General features: G+C 48.2%; 46 non-coding genes across 46 annotated transcripts; all 46 read right to left on the bottom strand.

Moving 5' to 3' along the window:
• Nucleotides 1-18: 18 nt before the first annotated feature.
• Nucleotides 19-91, bottom strand: trnak-cuu (transfer RNA lysine (anticodon CUU)). The gene has a single exon. It is a non-coding gene; the product is annotated as a tRNA-Lys (tRNA).
• Nucleotides 92-380: 289 nt separating this feature from the next.
• trnat-ugu (transfer RNA threonine (anticodon UGU)) lies at nucleotides 381-455 on the bottom strand. The gene has a single exon. It is a non-coding gene; the product is annotated as a tRNA-Thr (tRNA).
• A 73-nt stretch (nucleotides 456-528) lies between these two features.
• Nucleotides 529-601, bottom strand: trnak-cuu (transfer RNA lysine (anticodon CUU)). Its single transcript has one exon. It is a non-coding gene; the product is annotated as a tRNA-Lys (tRNA).
• A 303-nt stretch (nucleotides 602-904) lies between these two features.
• On the bottom strand, nucleotides 905-979 carry trnaa-ugc (transfer RNA alanine (anticodon UGC)). The gene has a single exon. It is a non-coding gene; the product is annotated as a tRNA-Ala (tRNA).
• A 73-nt stretch (nucleotides 980-1,052) lies between these two features.
• Nucleotides 1,053-1,125, bottom strand: trnak-cuu (transfer RNA lysine (anticodon CUU)). Its single transcript has one exon. It is a non-coding gene; the product is annotated as a tRNA-Lys (tRNA).
• A 289-nt stretch (nucleotides 1,126-1,414) lies between these two features.
• trnat-ugu (transfer RNA threonine (anticodon UGU)) lies at nucleotides 1,415-1,489 on the bottom strand. Its single transcript has one exon. It is a non-coding gene; the product is annotated as a tRNA-Thr (tRNA).
• A 73-nt stretch (nucleotides 1,490-1,562) lies between these two features.
• Nucleotides 1,563-1,635, bottom strand: trnak-cuu (transfer RNA lysine (anticodon CUU)). Its single transcript has one exon. It is a non-coding gene; the product is annotated as a tRNA-Lys (tRNA).
• A 438-nt stretch (nucleotides 1,636-2,073) lies between these two features.
• trnak-cuu (transfer RNA lysine (anticodon CUU)) lies at nucleotides 2,074-2,146 on the bottom strand. The gene has a single exon. It is a non-coding gene; the product is annotated as a tRNA-Lys (tRNA).
• Nucleotides 2,147-2,449: 303 nt separating this feature from the next.
• trnat-ugu (transfer RNA threonine (anticodon UGU)) lies at nucleotides 2,450-2,524 on the bottom strand. The gene has a single exon. It is a non-coding gene; the product is annotated as a tRNA-Thr (tRNA).
• Nucleotides 2,525-2,597: 73 nt separating this feature from the next.
• Nucleotides 2,598-2,670, bottom strand: trnak-cuu (transfer RNA lysine (anticodon CUU)). The gene has a single exon. It is a non-coding gene; the product is annotated as a tRNA-Lys (tRNA).
• A 289-nt stretch (nucleotides 2,671-2,959) lies between these two features.
• Nucleotides 2,960-3,034, bottom strand: trnat-ugu (transfer RNA threonine (anticodon UGU)). The gene has a single exon. It is a non-coding gene; the product is annotated as a tRNA-Thr (tRNA).
• Nucleotides 3,035-3,372: 338 nt separating this feature from the next.
• Nucleotides 3,373-3,447, bottom strand: trnat-ugu (transfer RNA threonine (anticodon UGU)). Its single transcript has one exon. It is a non-coding gene; the product is annotated as a tRNA-Thr (tRNA).
• A 73-nt stretch (nucleotides 3,448-3,520) lies between these two features.
• On the bottom strand, nucleotides 3,521-3,593 carry trnak-cuu (transfer RNA lysine (anticodon CUU)). Its single transcript has one exon. It is a non-coding gene; the product is annotated as a tRNA-Lys (tRNA).
• Nucleotides 3,594-4,030: 437 nt separating this feature from the next.
• trnak-cuu (transfer RNA lysine (anticodon CUU)) lies at nucleotides 4,031-4,103 on the bottom strand. The gene has a single exon. It is a non-coding gene; the product is annotated as a tRNA-Lys (tRNA).
• A 301-nt stretch (nucleotides 4,104-4,404) lies between these two features.
• On the bottom strand, nucleotides 4,405-4,479 carry trnat-ugu (transfer RNA threonine (anticodon UGU)). Its single transcript has one exon. It is a non-coding gene; the product is annotated as a tRNA-Thr (tRNA).
• A 73-nt stretch (nucleotides 4,480-4,552) lies between these two features.
• On the bottom strand, nucleotides 4,553-4,625 carry trnak-cuu (transfer RNA lysine (anticodon CUU)). Its single transcript has one exon. It is a non-coding gene; the product is annotated as a tRNA-Lys (tRNA).
• A 302-nt stretch (nucleotides 4,626-4,927) lies between these two features.
• Nucleotides 4,928-5,002, bottom strand: trnat-ugu (transfer RNA threonine (anticodon UGU)). Its single transcript has one exon. It is a non-coding gene; the product is annotated as a tRNA-Thr (tRNA).
• Nucleotides 5,003-5,074: 72 nt separating this feature from the next.
• On the bottom strand, nucleotides 5,075-5,147 carry trnak-cuu (transfer RNA lysine (anticodon CUU)). Its single transcript has one exon. It is a non-coding gene; the product is annotated as a tRNA-Lys (tRNA).
• A 451-nt stretch (nucleotides 5,148-5,598) lies between these two features.
• Nucleotides 5,599-5,671, bottom strand: trnak-cuu (transfer RNA lysine (anticodon CUU)). Its single transcript has one exon. It is a non-coding gene; the product is annotated as a tRNA-Lys (tRNA).
• Nucleotides 5,672-5,974: 303 nt separating this feature from the next.
• Nucleotides 5,975-6,049, bottom strand: trnat-ugu (transfer RNA threonine (anticodon UGU)). The gene has a single exon. It is a non-coding gene; the product is annotated as a tRNA-Thr (tRNA).
• A 73-nt stretch (nucleotides 6,050-6,122) lies between these two features.
• Nucleotides 6,123-6,195, bottom strand: trnak-cuu (transfer RNA lysine (anticodon CUU)). The gene has a single exon. It is a non-coding gene; the product is annotated as a tRNA-Lys (tRNA).
• A 288-nt stretch (nucleotides 6,196-6,483) lies between these two features.
• Nucleotides 6,484-6,558, bottom strand: trnat-ugu (transfer RNA threonine (anticodon UGU)). The gene has a single exon. It is a non-coding gene; the product is annotated as a tRNA-Thr (tRNA).
• Nucleotides 6,559-6,631: 73 nt separating this feature from the next.
• On the bottom strand, nucleotides 6,632-6,704 carry trnak-cuu (transfer RNA lysine (anticodon CUU)). The gene has a single exon. It is a non-coding gene; the product is annotated as a tRNA-Lys (tRNA).
• Nucleotides 6,705-7,142: 438 nt separating this feature from the next.
• On the bottom strand, nucleotides 7,143-7,215 carry trnak-cuu (transfer RNA lysine (anticodon CUU)). The gene has a single exon. It is a non-coding gene; the product is annotated as a tRNA-Lys (tRNA).
• A 289-nt stretch (nucleotides 7,216-7,504) lies between these two features.
• Nucleotides 7,505-7,579, bottom strand: trnat-ugu (transfer RNA threonine (anticodon UGU)). The gene has a single exon. It is a non-coding gene; the product is annotated as a tRNA-Thr (tRNA).
• A 73-nt stretch (nucleotides 7,580-7,652) lies between these two features.
• trnak-cuu (transfer RNA lysine (anticodon CUU)) lies at nucleotides 7,653-7,725 on the bottom strand. The gene has a single exon. It is a non-coding gene; the product is annotated as a tRNA-Lys (tRNA).
• A 290-nt stretch (nucleotides 7,726-8,015) lies between these two features.
• trnat-ugu (transfer RNA threonine (anticodon UGU)) lies at nucleotides 8,016-8,090 on the bottom strand. The gene has a single exon. It is a non-coding gene; the product is annotated as a tRNA-Thr (tRNA).
• Nucleotides 8,091-8,163: 73 nt separating this feature from the next.
• Nucleotides 8,164-8,236, bottom strand: trnak-cuu (transfer RNA lysine (anticodon CUU)). Its single transcript has one exon. It is a non-coding gene; the product is annotated as a tRNA-Lys (tRNA).
• Nucleotides 8,237-8,525: 289 nt separating this feature from the next.
• On the bottom strand, nucleotides 8,526-8,600 carry trnat-ugu (transfer RNA threonine (anticodon UGU)). Its single transcript has one exon. It is a non-coding gene; the product is annotated as a tRNA-Thr (tRNA).
• A 73-nt stretch (nucleotides 8,601-8,673) lies between these two features.
• trnak-cuu (transfer RNA lysine (anticodon CUU)) lies at nucleotides 8,674-8,746 on the bottom strand. Its single transcript has one exon. It is a non-coding gene; the product is annotated as a tRNA-Lys (tRNA).
• Nucleotides 8,747-9,034: 288 nt separating this feature from the next.
• Nucleotides 9,035-9,109, bottom strand: trnat-ugu (transfer RNA threonine (anticodon UGU)). The gene has a single exon. It is a non-coding gene; the product is annotated as a tRNA-Thr (tRNA).
• Nucleotides 9,110-9,448: 339 nt separating this feature from the next.
• trnat-ugu (transfer RNA threonine (anticodon UGU)) lies at nucleotides 9,449-9,520 on the bottom strand. The gene has a single exon. It is a non-coding gene; the product is annotated as a tRNA-Thr (tRNA).
• A 76-nt stretch (nucleotides 9,521-9,596) lies between these two features.
• On the bottom strand, nucleotides 9,597-9,669 carry trnak-cuu (transfer RNA lysine (anticodon CUU)). The gene has a single exon. It is a non-coding gene; the product is annotated as a tRNA-Lys (tRNA).
• A 289-nt stretch (nucleotides 9,670-9,958) lies between these two features.
• Nucleotides 9,959-10,033, bottom strand: trnat-ugu (transfer RNA threonine (anticodon UGU)). The gene has a single exon. It is a non-coding gene; the product is annotated as a tRNA-Thr (tRNA).
• Nucleotides 10,034-10,372: 339 nt separating this feature from the next.
• trnat-ugu (transfer RNA threonine (anticodon UGU)) lies at nucleotides 10,373-10,447 on the bottom strand. The gene has a single exon. It is a non-coding gene; the product is annotated as a tRNA-Thr (tRNA).
• Nucleotides 10,448-10,520: 73 nt separating this feature from the next.
• On the bottom strand, nucleotides 10,521-10,593 carry trnak-cuu (transfer RNA lysine (anticodon CUU)). Its single transcript has one exon. It is a non-coding gene; the product is annotated as a tRNA-Lys (tRNA).
• A 288-nt stretch (nucleotides 10,594-10,881) lies between these two features.
• trnat-ugu (transfer RNA threonine (anticodon UGU)) lies at nucleotides 10,882-10,956 on the bottom strand. The gene has a single exon. It is a non-coding gene; the product is annotated as a tRNA-Thr (tRNA).
• A 339-nt stretch (nucleotides 10,957-11,295) lies between these two features.
• trnat-ugu (transfer RNA threonine (anticodon UGU)) lies at nucleotides 11,296-11,367 on the bottom strand. Its single transcript has one exon. It is a non-coding gene; the product is annotated as a tRNA-Thr (tRNA).
• A 76-nt stretch (nucleotides 11,368-11,443) lies between these two features.
• On the bottom strand, nucleotides 11,444-11,516 carry trnak-cuu (transfer RNA lysine (anticodon CUU)). Its single transcript has one exon. It is a non-coding gene; the product is annotated as a tRNA-Lys (tRNA).
• A 289-nt stretch (nucleotides 11,517-11,805) lies between these two features.
• Nucleotides 11,806-11,880, bottom strand: trnat-ugu (transfer RNA threonine (anticodon UGU)). Its single transcript has one exon. It is a non-coding gene; the product is annotated as a tRNA-Thr (tRNA).
• Nucleotides 11,881-12,219: 339 nt separating this feature from the next.
• Nucleotides 12,220-12,294, bottom strand: trnat-ugu (transfer RNA threonine (anticodon UGU)). The gene has a single exon. It is a non-coding gene; the product is annotated as a tRNA-Thr (tRNA).
• A 73-nt stretch (nucleotides 12,295-12,367) lies between these two features.
• Nucleotides 12,368-12,440, bottom strand: trnak-cuu (transfer RNA lysine (anticodon CUU)). Its single transcript has one exon. It is a non-coding gene; the product is annotated as a tRNA-Lys (tRNA).
• A 288-nt stretch (nucleotides 12,441-12,728) lies between these two features.
• On the bottom strand, nucleotides 12,729-12,803 carry trnat-ugu (transfer RNA threonine (anticodon UGU)). The gene has a single exon. It is a non-coding gene; the product is annotated as a tRNA-Thr (tRNA).
• Nucleotides 12,804-13,142: 339 nt separating this feature from the next.
• On the bottom strand, nucleotides 13,143-13,217 carry trnat-ugu (transfer RNA threonine (anticodon UGU)). The gene has a single exon. It is a non-coding gene; the product is annotated as a tRNA-Thr (tRNA).
• Nucleotides 13,218-13,290: 73 nt separating this feature from the next.
• trnak-cuu (transfer RNA lysine (anticodon CUU)) lies at nucleotides 13,291-13,363 on the bottom strand. Its single transcript has one exon. It is a non-coding gene; the product is annotated as a tRNA-Lys (tRNA).
• Nucleotides 13,364-13,652: 289 nt separating this feature from the next.
• trnat-ugu (transfer RNA threonine (anticodon UGU)) lies at nucleotides 13,653-13,727 on the bottom strand. The gene has a single exon. It is a non-coding gene; the product is annotated as a tRNA-Thr (tRNA).
• Nucleotides 13,728-13,773: the final 46 nt, after the last annotated feature.

The raw sequence follows: 13,773 nt of genomic DNA, 5'->3' as shown, positions 1-13,773 counted from the left end.
GCCTCCATAATGCAAACACACCCAACGTGGGGCTCGAACCCACGACCCTGAGATTAAGAGTCTCATGCTCTACCGACTGAGCTAGCCGGGCTTACTGCTACGCAACCAGAGGCATTCTCGTCGGGGACCTTTGTGACCGTCATCGTTTCAAACGCTTGGCCTGTGTCCAGAAGGCTGACCATTTTGTCCAGATACAGTTTCAAATTCGCTGGGTGTATAGTCTACAAATAAAGAGTTGCATGCTCCAAAGCCTGAGCTATCCAGGCTTAGCATGTTGCTTCCAGAGGCATTCTCGTCTGGGACCTTTGTGACGCTATACGTTTGAATCCACAACATTGATGAAAGTAAAAAATGGGACAGTTTTATAAACAAACACAGGGAGGTGCTGCTGGGAGTTGAACCCAGGATCTCCTGTTTACAAGACAGGCGCTTTCAACCAGCTAAGCCACAGCACCTCTGGATCTGCAATAGTTGATTCAACTACTTGAAGCCTCTCAGAGTGACGGATAGGCCTCCATAATGTAAACACGCCCAACGTGGGGCTCGAACCCACAACCCTGAGATTAAGAGTCTCATGCTCTACCGACTGAGCTAGCCGGGCTTACTGCTACGCAACCAGAGGCATTCTCGTCGGGGACCTTTGTGACCATCATTGTTTCAAACGCTTGGCCTGTGTCCAGAAGGCTGACATTTTGTCCAGATACAGTTTCAAATGAATGTTTCAAATTTGCTGGGTGTATAGTCTACAAACAAAGAGTGCCATGCTCCAACGCCTGAGCTATCCAGGCTTTAGCATGTTGCTTCCAGAGGCATTCTCGTCTGGGACCTTTGTGACGCTATACGTTTGAATCCACAACATTGGTGAAAGTTAAAAATGTGCCAGTTGTATGAAACAAACACAGTGAGGTGCTGCTGGGAGTTGAACCCAGGATCTCCTGTTTGCAAGACAGGCGCTTTCAACCAGCTAAGCCACAGCACCTCTGGATCTGCAATAGTTGATTCAACTACTTGAAGCCTCTCAGAGTGACGGATAGGCCTCCATAATGCAAACACACCCAACGTGGGACTCGAACCCACGACCCTGAGATTAAGAGTCTCATGCTCTACCGACTGAGCTAGCCGGGCTTACTGCTACGCAACCAGAAGCATTCTCGTCGGGGACCTTTGTGACCGTCATCGTTTCAAACGCTTGGCCTGTGTCCAGAAGGCTGACCATTTTGTCCAGATACAGTTTCAAATTCGCTGGGTGTATAGTCTACAAATAAAGAGTTGCATGCTCCAAAGCCTGAGCTATCCAGGCTTAGCATGTTGCTTCCAGAGGCATTCTCGTCTGGGACCTTTGTGACGCTATACGTTTGAATCCACAACATTGATGAAAGTAAAAAATGGGACAGTTTTATAAACAAACACAGGGAGGTGCTGCTGGGAGTTGAACCCAGGATCTCCTGTTTACAAGACAGGCGCTTTCAACCAGCTAAGCCACAGCACCTCTGGATCTGCAATAGTTGATTCAACTACTTGAAGCCTCTCAGAGTGACGGATAGGCCTCCATAATGTAAACACGCCCAACGTGGGGCTCGAACCCACGACCCTGAGATTAAGAGTCTCATGCTCTACCGACTGAGCTAGCCGGGCTTACTGCCACGCAACCAGAGGCATTCTCGTCGGGGACCTTTGTGACCGTCATCGTTTCAAACGCTTGGCCTGTGTCCAGAAGGCTGACATTTTGTCCAGATACAGTTTCAGATTCGCTGGGTGTATAGTCTACAAACAAAGAGTGCCATGCTCCAACGCCTGAGCTATCCAGGCTTTAGCATGTTGCTTCCAGAGGCATTCTCGTCTGGGACCTTTGTGACGCTATACGTTTGAATCCACAACATTGGTGACAGTAAAAAATGTGCCAGTTGTATAAAACAAACACAGGAAAGTGCTGCTGGGAGTTGAACCCAGTATCTCCTGTTTACGAGACAGGCACTTTCAAACAGCTAAGCCAAAGCACCTCTGGATCTGCAATAGTTGATTCAACTACTTGAAGCCTCTCAGAGTGACGGATAGGCCTCCATAATGTAAACACGCCCAACGTGGGGCTCGAACCCACGACCCTGAGATTAAGAGTCTCATGCTCTACCGACTGAGCTAGCCGGGCTTACTGCTACGCAACCAGAGACATTCTCGTCGGGGACCTTTGTGACCGTCATTGTTTCAAACGCTTGGCCTGTGTCCAGAAGGCTGACATTTTGTCCAGATACAGTTTCAAATGAATGTTTCAAATTTGCTGGGTGTATAGTCTACAAACAAAGAGTGCCATGCTCCAACGCCTGAGCTATCCAGGCTTTAGCATGTTGCTTCCAGAGGCATTCTCGTCTGGGACCTTTGTGACGCTATACGTTTGAATCCACAACATTGGTGAAAGTTAAAAATGTGCCAGTTGTATGAAACAAACACAGTGAGGTGCTGCTGGGAGTTGAACCCAGGATCTCCTGTTTACAAGACAGGCGCTTTCAACCAGCTAAGCCACAGCACCTCTGGGTCTGCAATAGTTGATTCAACTACTTGAAGCCTCTCAGAGTGACGGATAGGCCTCCATAATGCAAACACACCCAACGTGGGGCTCGAACCCACGACCCTGAGATTAAGAGTCTCATGCTCTACCGACTGAGCTAGCCGGGCTTACTGCTACGCAACCAGAGGCATTCTCGTCGGGGACCTTTGTGACCGTCATCGTTTCAAACGCTTGGCCTGTGTCCAGAAGGCTGACATTTTGTCCAGATACAGTTTCAAATTCGCTGGGTGTATAGTCTACAAACAAAGAGTGGCATGCTCCAACGCCTGAGCTATCCAGGCTTAGCATGTTGCTTCCAGAGGCATTCTCGTCGGGGACCTTTGTGACGGTATACGTTTGAATCCACAACATTGGTGAAAGTAAAAAATGTGCCAGTTTTATAAAACAAACATAGGGAGGTGCTGCTGGGAGTTGAACCCAGGATCTCTTGTTTACAAGACAGGTGCTTTCAACCAGCTAAGCCACAGCACCTCTGGATCTACAATAGTTGATTCAACTACTTGAAGCCTCTCAGAGTGGGCTTACTGCTACGCAATCAGAGGCATTCTCGTCGGTGACCTTTGTGACCGTCATCGTTTCAAACGCTTGGCCTGTGTCCAGAAGGCTGACATTTTGTCCAGATACAGTTTCAAATTCGCTGGGTGTATAGTCTACAAACAAAGAGTTGCATGCTCCAAAGCCTAAGCTATCCAGGCTTAGCATGTTGCTTCCAGAGGCATTCTCGTCTGGGACCTTTGTGACGCTATACGTTTGAATCCACAACATTGGTGAAAGTTAAAAATGGGCCAGTTTTATAAACAAACACAGGGAGGTGCTGCTGGGAGTTGAATCCAGGATCTCCTGTTTACAAGACAGGTGCTTTCAACCAGCTAAGCCACAGCACCTCTGTATCTGCAATAGTTGATTCAACTACTTGAAGCCTCTCAGAGTGACGGATAGGCCTCCATAATGTAAACACGCCCAACGTGGGGCTCGAACCCACGACCCTGAGATTAAGAGTCTCATGCTCTACCGACTGAGCTAGCCGGGCTTCCTGCTACGCAACCAGAGGCATTCTCGTCGGGGACCTTTGTGACCGTCATCGTTTCAAACGCTTGGCCTGTGTCCAGAAGGCTGACATTTTGTCCAGATACAGTTTCAAATTCGCTGGGTGTATAGTCTACAAACAAAGAGTGGCATGCTCCAACGCCTGAGCTATCCAGGCTTAGCATGTTGCTTCCAGAGGCATTCTCGTCGGGGACCTTTGTGACGGTATACGTTTGAATCCACAACATTGGTGAAAGTAAAAAATGTGCCAGTTTTATAAAACAAACACAGGGAGGTGCTGCTGGGAGTTGAACCCAGGATCTGTTGTTTACAAGACAGGTGCTTTCAACCAGCTAAGCCACAGCACCTCTGGATCTGCAATAGTTGATTCAAGTACTTGAAGCCTCTCAGAGTGACGGATAGGCCTCCATAATGTAAACACGCCCAACGTGGGGCTCGTTCCCACGACCCTGAGATTAAGAGTCTCATTCTCTACCGACTGAGCTAGCCGGGCTTACTGCTATGCAACCAGAGGCATTCTCGTCGGGGACCTTTGTGACCGTCATCTTTCAAACGCTTGGCCTGTGTCCAGAAGGCTGACATTTTGTCCAGATACAGTTTCAAATGAATGTTTCAAATTTACTGGGTGTATAGTCTACAAACAAAGAGTGGCATGCTCCAACGCCTGAGCTATCCAGGCTTAGCATGTTGCTTCCAGAGGCATTCTCGTCGGGGACCTTTGTGACGGTATACGTTTGAATCCACAACATTGGTGAAAGTAAAAAATGTGCCAGTTTTATAAAACAAACACAGGGAGGTGCTGCTGGGAGTTGAACCCAGGATCTCTTGTTTACAAGACAGGCGCTTTCAACCAGCTAAGCCACAGCACCTCTGGAGCTGCAATAGTTGATTCAACTACTTGAAGCCTCTCAGAGTGATGGATAGGCCTCCATAATGTAAACACGCCCAGCGTGGGGCTCGAACCCACGACCCTGAGATTAAGAGTCTCATGCTCTACCGACTGAGCTAGCCGGGCTTACTGCTACGCAACCAGAGGCATTCTCGTCGGGGACCTTTGTGACCGTCATCGTTTCAAACGCTTGGCCTGTGTCCAGAAGGCTGACATTTTGTCCAGATACAGTTTCAAATGAATGTTTCAAATTTGCTGGGTGTATAGTCTACAAACAAAGAGTTGCATGCTCCAAAGCCTGAGCTATCCAGGCTTAGCATGTTGCTTCCAGAGGAATTCTCGTCGGGGACCTTTGTGACGGTATACGTTTGAATCCACAACATTGGTGAAAGTTAAAAATGTGCCAGTTTTATAAAACAAATACAGGGAGGTGCTGCTGGGAGTTGAACCCAGGATTTCCTGTTTACAAGACAGGCGCTTTCAACCAGCTAAGCCACGGCACCTCTGGATTGAAATAGTTGATTCAACTACTTGAAGCCTCTCAGAGTGACGGATAGGCCTCCATAATGTAAACACGCCTAACATGGGGCTCGAACCCACGACCCTGAGATTAAGAGTCTCATGCTCTACCGACTGAGCTAGCCGGGCTTACTGTTATGCAACCAGAGGCATTCTCGTCGGGGACCTTTGTGACCGTCATCGTTTCAAACGCTTGGCCTGTGTCCAGAAGGCTGACATTTTGTCCAGATACAGTTTCAAATGAATGTTTAAAATTTGCTGGGTGTATAGTCTACAAACAAAGAGTGCCATGCTCCAACGCCTGAGCTATCCAGGCTTTAGCATGTTGCTTCCAGAGGCATTCTCGTCTGGGACCTTTGTGACGCTATACGTTTGAATCCACAACATTGGTGACAGTAAAAAATGTGCCAGTTGTATAAAACAAACACAGGGAGGTGCTGCTGGGAGTTGAACCCAGTATCTCCTGTTTACGAGACAGGCACTTTCAAACAGCTAAGCCAAAGCACCTCTGGATCTGCAATAGTTGATTCAACTACTTGAAGCCTCTCAGAGTGACGGATAGGCCTCCATAATGTAAACACGCCCAACGTGGGGCTCGAACCCACGACCCTGAGATTAAGAGTCTCATGCTCTACCGACTGAGCTAGCCGGGCTTACTGCTACGCAACCAGAGGCATTCTCGTCGGGGACCTTTGTGACCGTCATTGTTTCAAACGCTTGGCCTGTGTCCAGAAGGCTGACATTTTGTCCAGATACAGTTTCAAATGAATGTTTCAAATTTGCTGGGTGTATAGTCTACAAACAAAGAGTGCCATGCTCCAACGCCTGAGCTATCCAGGCTTTAGCATGTTGCTTCCAGAGGCATTCTCGTCTGGGACCTTTGTGACGCTATACGTTTGAATCCACAACATTGGTGAAAGTTAAAAATGTGCCAGTTGTATGAAACAAACACAGTGAGGTGCTGCTGGGAGTTGAACCCAGGATCTCCTGTTTACAAGACAGGCGCTTTCAACCAGCTAAGCCACAGCACCTCTGGATCTGCAATAGTTGATTCAACTACTTGAAGCCTCTCAGAGTGACGGATAGGCCTCCATAATGCAAACACACCCAACGTGGGGCTCGAACCCACGACCCTGAGATTAAGAGTCTCATGCTCTACCGACTGAGCTAGCCGGGCTTACTGCTACGCAACTAGAGGCATTCTCGTCGGGGACCTTTGTGACCGTCATCGTTTCAAACGCTTGGCCTGTGTCCAGAAGGCTGACATTTTGTCCAGATACAGTTTCAAATTCGCTGGGTGTATAGTCTACAAACAAAGAGTGGCATGCTCCAAAGCCTGAGCTATCCAGGCTCAGCATGTTGCTTCCAGAGGCATTCTCGTCTGGGACCTTTGTGACGCTATACGTTTGAATCCACAACATTGATGAAAGTTAAAAATGGGCCAGTTTTATAAACAAACACAGGGAGGTGCTGCTGGGAGTTGAACCCAGGATCTCCTGTTTACAAGACAGGCGCTTTCAACCAGCTAAGCCACAGCACATCTGGATCTGCAATAGTTGATTCAACTACTTGAAGCCTCTCAGAGTGACGGATAGGCCTCCATAATGTAAACACTCCCAACGTAGGGCTCGAACCCACGACCCTGAGATTAAGAGTCTCATGCTCTACCGACTGAGCTAGCCGGGCTTACTGCTACGCAATCAGAGGCATTCTCGTCGGGGACCTTTGTGACCGTCATCGTTTCAAACGCTTGGCCTGTGTCCAGAAGGCTGACATTTTGTCCAGATACAGTTTCAAATTCGCTGGGTGTATAGTCTACAAACAAAGAGTGCCATGCTCCAACGCCTGAGCTATCCAGGCTTTAGCATGTTGCTTCCAGAGGCATTCTCGTCTGGGACCTTTGTGACGCTATACGTTTGAATCCACAACATTGGTGACAGTAAAAAATGTGCCAGTTGTATAAAACAAACACAGGGATGTGCTGCTGGGAGTTGAACCCAGTATCTCCTGTTTACGAGACAGGCACTTTCAAACAGCTAAGCCAAAGCACCTCTGGATCTGCAATAGTTGATTCAACTACTTGAAGCCTCTCAGAGTGACGGATAGGCCTCCATAATGTAAACACGCCCAACGTGGGGCTCGAACCCACGACCCTGAGATTAAGAGTCTCATGCTCTACCGACTGAGCTAGCCGGGCTTACTGCTACGCAACCAGAGGCATTCTCGTCGGGGACCTTTGTGACCGTCATCGTTTCAAACGCTTGGCCTGTGTCCAGAAGGCTGACCATTTTGTCCAGATACAGTTTCAAATTCGCTGGGTGTATAGTCTACAAATAAAGAGTTGCATGCTCCAAAGCCTGAGCTATCCAGGCTTAGCATGTTGCTTCCAGAGGCATTCTCGTCTGGGACCTTTGTGACGCTATACGTTTGAATCCACAACATTGGTGAAAGTAAAAAATGGGACAGTTTTATAAACAAACACAGGGAGGTGCTGCTGGGAGTTGAACCCAGGATCTCCTGTTTACAAGACAGGCGCTTTCAACCAGCTAAGCCACAGCACCTCTGGATCTGCAATAGTTGATTCAACTACTTGAAGCCTCTCAGAGTGACGGATAGGCCTCCATAATGTAAACACGCCCAACGTGGGGCTCGAACCCACGACCCTGAGATTAAGAGTCTCATGCTCTACCGACTGAGCTAGCCGGGCTTACTGCTACGCAACCAGAGGCATTCTCGTCGGGGACCTTTGTGACCGTCATCGTTTCAAACGCTTGGCCTGTGTCCAGAAGGCTGACATTTTGTCCAGATACAGTTTCAGATTCGCTGGGTGTATAGTCTACAAACAAAGAGTGCCATGCTCCAACGCCTGAGCTATCCAGGCTTTAGCATGTTGCTTCCAGAGGCATTCTCGTCTGGGACCTTTGTGACGCTATACGTTTGAATCCACAACATTGGTGAAAGTTAAAAATGTGCCAGTTGTATGAAACAAACACAGTGAGGTGCTGCTGGGAGTTGAACCCAGGATCTCCTGTTTACAAGACAGGCGCTTTCAACCAGCTAAGCCACAGCACCTCTGGATCTGCAATAGTTGATTCAACTACTTGAAGCCTCTCAGAGTGACGGATAGGCCTCCATAATGTAAACACACCCAACGTGGGGCTCGAACCCACGACCCTGAGATTAAGAGTCTCATGCTCTACCGACTGAGCTAGCCGGGCTTACTGCTACGCAACCAGAGGCATTCTCGTCGGGGACCTTTGTGACCGTCATCGTTTCAAACGCTTGGCCTGTGTCCAGAAGGCTGACCATTTTGTACAGATACAGTTTCAAATTCGCTGGGTGTATAGTCTACAAATAAAGAGTTGCATGCTCCAAAGCCTGAGCTATCCAGGCTTAGCATGTTGCTTCCAGAGGCATTCTCGTCTGGGACCTTTGTGACGCTATACGTTTGAATCCACAACATTGATGAAAGTTAAAAATGGGACAGTTTTATAAACAAACACAGGGAGGTGCTGCTGGGAGTTGAACCCAGGATCTCCTGTTTACAAGACAGGCGCTTTCAACCAGCTAAGCCACAGCACCTCTGGATCTGCAATAGTTGATTCAACTACTTGAAGCCTCTCAGAGTGACGGATAGGCCTCCATAATGTAAACACGCCCAACGTGGGGCTCGAACCCACGACCCTGAGATTAAGAGTCTCATGCTCTACCGACTGAGCTAGCCGGGCTTACTGCTACGCAACCAGAGGCATTCTCGTCGGTGACCTTTGTGACCGTCATCGTTTCAAACGCTTGGCCTGTGTCCAGAAGGCTGACATTTTGTCCAGATACAGTTTCAAATTCGCTGGGTGTATAGTCTACAAACAAAGAGTTGCATGCTCCAAAGCCTGAGCTATCCAGGCTTAGCATGTTGCTTCCAGAGGCATTCTCGTCGGGGACCTTTGTGACGCTATACGTTTGAATCCACAACATTGGTGAAAGTTAAAAATGGGCCAGTTTTATAAACAAACACAGGGAGGTGCTGCTGGGAGTTGAACCCAGGATCTCTTGTTTACAAGACAGGCGCTTTCAACCAGCTAAGCCACAGCACCTCTGGATCTCCAATAGTTGATTCAACTACTTGAAGCCTCTCAGAGTGGGCTTACAGCTACGCAACCAGAGGCATTCTCGTCGGGGACCTTTGTGACCGTCATCGTTTCAAACGCTTGGCCTGTGTCCAGAAGGCTGACATTTTGTCCAGATACAGTTTCAAATTCGCTGGGTGTATAGTCTACAAACAAAGAGTTGCATGCTCCAAAGCCTGAGCTATCCAGGCTTAGCATGTTGCTTCCAGAGGCATTCTCGTCGGGGACCTTTGTGACGGTATACGTTTGAATCCACAACATTGGTGAAGGTAAAAAATGTGCCAGTTTTATAAAACAAACACAGGGAGGTCATGCTGGGAGTTGAACCCAGGATCTCCTGTTTACAAGACAGGCGCTTTCAACCAGCTAAGCCACAGCACCTCTGGATCTCCAATAGTTGATTCAACTACTTGAAGCCTCTCAGACTGACGGATAGGCCTCCATAATGTAAACACGCCCAAAGTGGGGCTCTAACCCACGACCCTGAGATTAAGAGTCTCATGCTCTACCGACTGAGCTATCCAGGCTTACTGCTATGCAACCAGAGGCATTCTCGTCGGGGACCTTTGTGACCGTCATGGTTTCAAACGCTTGGCCTGTGTCCAGAAGGCTGACATTTTGTCCAGATACAGTTTCAAATTCGCTGGGTGTATAGTCTACAAACAAAGAGTTGCATGCTCCAAAGCCTGAGCTATCCAGGCTTAGCATGTTGCTTCCAGAGGCATTCTCGTCTGGGACCTTTGCGACGCTATACGTTTGAATCCACAACATTGGTGAAAGTTAAAAATGGGCCAGTTTTATAAAACAAACACAGGGAGGTGCTGCTGGGAGTTGAACCCAGGATCTCCTGTTTACAAGACAGGCGCTTTCAACCAGCTAAGCCACAGCACCTCTGGATCTGCAATAGTTGATTCAACTACTTGAAGCCTCTCAGAGTGGGCTTACTGCTACGCAATCAGAGGCATTCTCGTCGGTGACCTTTGTGACCGTCATCGTTTCAAACGCTTGGCCTGTGTCCAGAAGGCTGACATTTTGTCCAGATACAGTTTCAAATTCGCTGGGTGTATAGTCTACAAACAAAGAGTTGCATGCTCCAAAGCCTGAGCTATCCAGGCTTAGCATGTTGCTTCCAGAGGCATTCTCGTCTGGGACCTTTGTGACGCTATACGTTTGAATCCACAACATTGGTGAAAGTTAAAAATGGGCCAGTTTTATAAAACAAACACAGGGAGGTGCTGCTGGGAGTTGAACCCAGGATCTCCTGTTTACAAGACAGGCGCTTTCAACCAGCTAAGCCACAGCACCTCTGGATCTGCAATAGTTGATTCAACTACTTGAAGCCTCTCAGAGTGACGGATAGGCCTCCATAATGTAAACACGCCCAACGTGGGGCTCGAACCCACGACCCTGAGATTAAGAGTCTCATGCTCTACCGACTGAGCTAGCCGGGCTTACTGCTACGCAACCAGAGGCATTCTCGTCGGGGACCTTTGTGACCGTCATCGTTTCAAACGCTTGGCCTGTGTCCAGAAGGCTGACATTTTGTCCAGATACAGTTTCAAATTCGCTGGGTGTATAGTCTACAAACAAAGAGTTGCATGCTCCAAAGCCTAAGCTATCCAGGCTTAGCATGTTGCTTCCAGAGGCATTCTCGTCTGGGACCTTTGTGACGCTATACGTTTGAATCCACAACATTGGTGAAAGTTAAAAATGGGCCAGTTTTATAAACAAACACAGGGAGGTGCTGCTGGGAGTTGAACCCAGGATCTCCTGTTTACAAGACAGGTGCTTTCAACCAGCTAAGCCACAGCACCTCTGGATCTACAATAGTTGATTCAACTACTTGAAGCCTCTCAGAGTGGGCTTACTGCTACGCAATCAGAGGCATTCTCGTCGGTGACCTTTGTGACCGTCATCGTTTCAAACGCTTGGCCTGTGTCCAGAAGGCTGACATTTTGTCCAGATACAGTTTCAAATTCGCTGGGTGTATAGTCTACAAACAAAGAGTTGCATGCTCCAAAGCCTGAGCTATCCAGGCTTAGCATGTTGCTTCCAGAGGCATTCTCGTCGGGGACCTTTGTGACGGTATACGTTTGAATCCACAACATTGGTGAAGGTAAAAAATGTGCCAGTTTTATAAAACAAACACAGGGAGGTCATGCTGGGAGTTGAACCCAGGATCTCCTGTTTACAAGACAGGCGCTTTCAACCAGCTAAGCCACAGCACCTCTGGATCTCCAATAGTTGATTCAACTACTTGAAGCCTCTCAGACTGACGGATAGGCCTCCATAATGTAAACACGCCCAAAGTGGGGCTCTAACCCACGACCCTGAGATTAAGAGTCTCATGCTCTACCGACTGAGCTATCCAGGCTTACTGCTACGCAACCAGAGGCATTCTCGTCGGGGACCTTTGTGACCGTCATGGTTTCAAACGCTTGGCCTGTGTCCAGAAGGCTGACATTTTGTCCAGATACAGTTTCAAATTCGCTGGGTGTATAGTCTACAAACAAAGAGTTGCATGCTCCAAAGCCTGAGCTATCCAGGCTTAGCATGTTGCTTCCAGAGGCATTCTCGTCTGGGACCTTTGCGACGCTATACGTTTGAATCCACAACATTGGTGAAAGTTAAAAATGGGCCAGTTTTATAAAACAAACACAGGGAGGTGCTGCTGGGAGTTGAACCCAGGATCTCCTGTTTACAAGACAGGCGCTTTCAACCAGCTAAGCCACAGCACCTCTGGATCTGCAATAGTTGATTCAACTACTTGAAGCCTCTCAGAGTGGGCTTACTGCTACGCAATCAGAGGCATTCTCGTCGGTGACCTTTGTGACCGTCATCGTTTCAAACGCTTGGCCTGTGTCCAGAAGGCTGACATTTTGTCCAGATACAGTTTCAAATTCGCTGGGTGTATAGTCTACAAACAAAGAGTTGCATGCTCCAAAGCCTGAGCTATCCAGGCTTAGCATGTTGCTTCCAGAGGCATTCTCGTCTGGGACCTTTGTGACGCTATACGTTTGAATCCACAACATTGGTGAAAGTTAAAAATGGGCCAGTTTTATAAAACAAACACAGGGAGGTGCTGCTGGGAGTTGAACCCAGGATCTCCTGTTTACAAGACAGGCGCTTTCAACCAGCTAAGCCACAGCACCTCTGGATCTGCAATAGTTGATTCAACTACTTGAAGCCTCTCAGAGTGACGGATAGGCCTCCATAATGTAAACACGCCCAACGTGGGGCTCGAACCCACGACCCTGAGATTAAGAGTCTCATGCTCTACCGACTGAGCTAGCCGGGCTTACTGCTACGCAACCAGAGGCATTCTCGTCGGGGACCTTTGTGACCGTCATCGTTTCAAACGCTTGGCCTGTGTCCAGAAGGCTGACATTTTGTCCAGATACAGTTTCAAATTCGCTGGGTGTATAGTCTACAAACAAAGAGTTGCATGCTCCAAAGCCTAAGCTATCCAGGCTTAGCATGTTGCTTCCAGAGGCATTCTCGTCTGGGACCTTTGTGACGCTATACGTTTGAATCCACAACATTGGTGAAAGTTAAAAATGGGCCAGTTTTATAAACAAACACAGGGAGGTGCTGCTGGGAGTTGAACCCAGGATCTCCTGTTTACAAGACAGGTGCTTTCAACCAGCTAAGCCACAGCACCTCTGGATCTACAATAGTTGATTCAACTACTTGAAGCCTCTCAGAGTGGGCTTACTGCTACGCAATCAGAGGCATTCTCGTCGGTGACCTTTGTGACCGTCATCGTTTCAAACGCTTGGCCTGTGTCCAGAAGGCTGACATTTTGTCCAGATACAGTTTCAAATTCGCTGGGTGTATAGTCTACAAACAAAGAGTTGCATGCTCCAAAGCCTGAGCTATCCAGGCTTAGCATGTTGCTTCCAGAGGCATTCTCGTCTGGGACCTTTGTGACGCTATACGTTTGAATCCACAACATTGGTGAAAGTTAAAAATGGGCCAGTTTTATAAAACAAACACAGGGAGGTGCTGCTGGGAGTTGAACCCAGGATCTCCTGTTTACAAGACAGGCGCTTTCAACCAGCTAAGCCACAGCACCTCTGGATCTACAATAGTTGATTCAACTACTTGAAGCCTCTCAGAGTGACGGATAGGCCTCCATAATGTAAACACGCCCAACGTGGGGCTCGAACCCACGACCCTGAGATTAAGAGTCTCATGCTCTACCGACTGAGCTAGCCGGGCTTACTGCTACGCAACCAGAGGCATTCTCGTCGGGGACCTTTGTGACCGTCATCGTTTCAAACGCTTGGCCTGTGTCCAGAAGGCTGACATTTTGTCCAGATACAGTTTCAAATTCGCTGGGTGTATAGTCTACAAACTAAGAGTTGCATGCTCCAAAGCCTAAGCTATCCAGGCTTAGCATGTTGCTTCCAGAGGCATTCTCGTCTGGGACCTTTGTGACGCTATACGTTTGAATCCACAACATTGGTGAAAGTTAAAAATGGGCAAGTTTTATAAAACAAACACAGGGAGGTGCTGCTGGGAGTTGAACCCAGGACCACCTGTTTACATGACAGGCGCTTTCAACCAGCTAAGCCACAGCACCTCTGGATCTGCAATAGTTGATTCAACTACTTGAAGCCTCTCAGAGT

This window comes from Osmerus eperlanus, chromosome 4 (genome assembly GCF_963692335.1).
Source record: "Osmerus eperlanus chromosome 4, fOsmEpe2.1, whole genome shotgun sequence".
Classification (NCBI taxonomy): domain Eukaryota; kingdom Metazoa; phylum Chordata; class Actinopteri; order Osmeriformes; family Osmeridae; genus Osmerus; species Osmerus eperlanus.
Note: the sequence above shows the minus strand (reverse complement) of the source record. Positions and strands in the feature narration are given on the sequence as shown.